The following is a 3869-nucleotide window of genomic DNA, read 5'->3' as shown; positions in this document are numbered from 1 at the left end:
TTTCTTCATTCAGTAATGTAACATCATTGATATACATTTCAACGTTTTCATACATTTCCTCTCTGTAGGCTTCCTCGGCCTCCAATCTTTGTTTCTCTCTCTACGGGCTTCCTCCATACATCCATCGCCATGGCCTCTCTAGCTTGACAATGACATAGAAAACATGCATACCTTAAATCAAAGAAAACGTGCATATTTTTTGCTCAAATCGATTTTCTTCATTTAGTAATGTAACATAATTGATATACATTTCAACGTTTTCATACATTTCCTCTTTGTAGTCTTCCCCGACCTCCAATCTCTGTTTCTCTCTTTGTGGGCTTCCTCGATACATCCACCGCCATGGCCTCTGTAGCTTGACAACGACATAGAAAACATCCATACCTTAAATCAAAGAAAACGTGTATATTTTTTGCTCAAATCATTTTCTTCATTTAGTAATGTAACATAATTGATATACATTTCTACGTTTTCATACATTTCCTCTCTATCGGCTTCGTCGGCCTCCAACTCTGTTTCTCTCTCTGCGGGCTTCCTCGCTACATCAACCGCTATGGCCTCTATAGCTTGACAATGACATATAAAACATGTATACCTTAAATCACAGAAAATGTGCATATTTTTTAATCAAAGCTATTTTCTTTATTCAGTAATGTAACATAATTGATATACATTTCAACGTTTTCATACATTCCTCTTTGTACGCTTCGTCGGCCTCCAATCTCTGTTTCTCTATCTCCATGCTTCCTTGATACGTTGACCGCCATGGCCTCTATAACTTGACAATGACATAGAAAACATGCATACCTTAAATCACAGAAAACGTGCATATTTTTTAGTCAAATCTATTTTCTTCATTCAGTAATGTAACATAATTGATATACATTTCAACGTTTTCATACATTTCCTCTTTGTAGTCTTCCCCGACCTCCAATCTCTGTTTCTCTCTTTGCGGGCTTCCTCGATACATCCACCGCCATGGCCTTTGTAGCTTGACAACGACATAGAAAACATGCATACCTTAAATCAAAGAAAACGTGCATATTTTTTGCTCAAATCATTTTCTTCATTTAGTAATGTAACATAATTGATATACATTTCTACGTTTTCATACATTTCCTCTCTATCGGCTTCGTCGGCCTCCAACTCTGTTTCTCTCTCTGCGGGCTTCCTCCCTACATCAACCGCCATGGCCTCTATAGCTTGACAATGACATAGAAAACATGTATACCTTAAATCACAGAAAACGTGCATATTTTTTAATCAAAGCTATTTTCTTGATTCAGTAATGTAACATAATTGATATACATTTCAACGTTTTCATACATTCCTCTTTGTACGCTTCGTCGGCCTCCAATCTCTGTTTCTCTATCTCCATGCTTCCTTGATACATCGACCGCCATGGCCTCTATAACTTGACAATGACATAGAAAACATGCATACCTTAAATCACAGAAAACGTGCATATTTTTTAGTCAAATCTAATTTCTTCATTTAGTAATGTAACATAATTGATATACATTTCAACGTTTTCATACATTCCTCTTTGTACGTTTCGTCGGCCTCCAATCTCTGTTTCTCTATCTCCATGCTTCCTTGATACATCGATTGCCATGGCCTCTATAACTTGACAATGACATAGAAAACATGCATACCTTAAATCACAGAAAACGTGCATATTTTTTAGTCAAATCTATTTTCTTCATTCAGTAATGTAACATAATTGATATACATTTCAACGTTTTCATACATTTCCTCTTTGTAGTCTTCCCCGACCTCCAATCTCTGTTTCTCTCTTTGCGGGCTTCCTCGATACATCCACCGCCATGGCCTTTGTAGCTTGACAACGACATAGAAAACATGCATACCTTAAATCAAAGAAAACGTGCATATTTTTTGCTCAAATCATTTTCTTCATTTAGTAATGTAACATAATTGATATACATTTCTACGTTTTCATACATTTCCTCTCTATCGGCTTCGTCGGCCTCCAACTCTGTTTCTCTCTCTACGGGCTTCCTCCCTACATCAACCGCCATGGCCTCTATAGCTTGACAATGACATAGAAAACATGTATACCTTAAATCACAGAAAACGTGCATATTTTTTAATCAAAGCTATTTTCTTTATTCAATAATGTAACATAATTGATATACATTTCAACGTTTTCATACATTCCTCTTTGTACGCTTCGTCGGCCTCCAATCTCTGTTTCTCTATCTCCATGCTTCCTTGATACATCGACCGCCATGGCCTCTATAACTTGACAATGACATAGAAAACATGCATACCTTAAATCACAGAAAACGTGCATATTTTTTAGTCAAATCTATTTTCTTCATTCAGTAATGTAACATCATTGATATACATTTCAACGTTTTCATACATTTCCTCTCTGTAGGCTTCCTCGGCCTCCAATCTTTGTTTCTCTCTCTACGGGCTTCCTCCATACATCCATCGCCATGGCCTCTCTAGCTTGACAATGACATAGAAAACATGCATACCTTAAATCAAAGAAAACGTGCATATTTTTTGCTCAAATCGATTTTCTTCATTTAGTAATGTAACATAATTGATATACATTTCAACGTTTTCATACATTTCCTCTTTGTAGTCTTCCCCGACCTCCAATCTCTGTTTCTCTCTTTGCGGGCTTCCTCGATACATCCACCGCCATGGCCTCTGTAGCTTGACAACGACATAGAAAACATCCATACCTTAAATCAAAGAAAACGTGTATATTTTTTGCTCAAATCATTTTCTTCATTTAGTAATGTAACATAATTGATATACATTTCTACGTTTTCATACATTTCCTCTCTATCGGCTTCGTCGGCCTCCAACTCTGTTTCTCTCTCTGCGGGCTTCCTCGCTACATCAACCGCCATGGCCTCTATAGCTTGACAATGACATATAAAACATGTATACCTTAAATCACAGAAAACGTGCATATTTTTTAATCAAAGCTATTTTCTTTATTCAGTAATGTAACATAATTGATATACATTTCAACGTTTTCATACATTCCTCTTTGTACGCTTCGTCGGCCTCCAATCTCTGTTTCTCTATCTCCATGCTTCCTTGATACATCGACCGCCATGGCCTCTATAACTTGACAATGACATAGAAAACATGCATACCTTAAATCACAGAAAACGTGCATATTTTTTAGTCAAATCTATTTTCTTCATTCAGTAATGTAACATCATTGATATACATTTCAACGTTTTCATACATTTCCTCTCTGTAGGCTTCCTCGGCCTCCAATCTTTGTTTCTCTCTCTACGGGCTTCCTCCATACATCCATCGCCATGGCCTCTCTAGCTTGACAATGACATAGAAAACATGCATACCTTAAATCAAAGAAAACGTGCATATTTTTTGCTCAAATCGATTTTCTTCATTTAGTAATGTAACATAATTGATATACATTTCAACGTTTTCATACATTTCCTCTTTGTAGTCTTCCCCGACCTTCAATCTCTGTTTCTGTCTTTGCGGGCTTCCTCGATACATCCACCGCCATGACCTTTGTAGCTTGACAACGACATAGAAAACATGCATACCTTAAATCAAAGAAAACGTGCATATTTTTTGCTCAAATCATTTTCTTCATTTAGTAATGTAACATAATTGATATACATTTCTACGTTTTCATACATTTCCTCTCTATCGGCTTCGTCGGCCTCCAACTCTGTTTCTCTCTCTGCGGGCTTCCTCGCTACATCAACCGCCATGGCCTCTGTAGCTTGACAATGACATAGAAAACATGTATACCTTAAATCACAGAAAACGTGCATATTTTTTAATCAAATCTATTTTCTTCATTCAGTATTGTAACATAATTGATATATATTTGAACGTTTTCA

Source organism: Azolla caroliniana, unplaced genomic scaffold (assembly GCF_043228905.1).
Source record: "Azolla caroliniana isolate FFs.n. ecotype wild unplaced genomic scaffold, voAzoCaro1.0.p SCAF_12, whole genome shotgun sequence".
NCBI classification, from domain to species: Eukaryota; Viridiplantae; Streptophyta; class Polypodiopsida; order Salviniales; family Salviniaceae; genus Azolla; species Azolla caroliniana.
The sequence above is the reverse complement of the archived record's forward strand: the minus strand, read 5'-3'. Positions refer to the sequence as shown.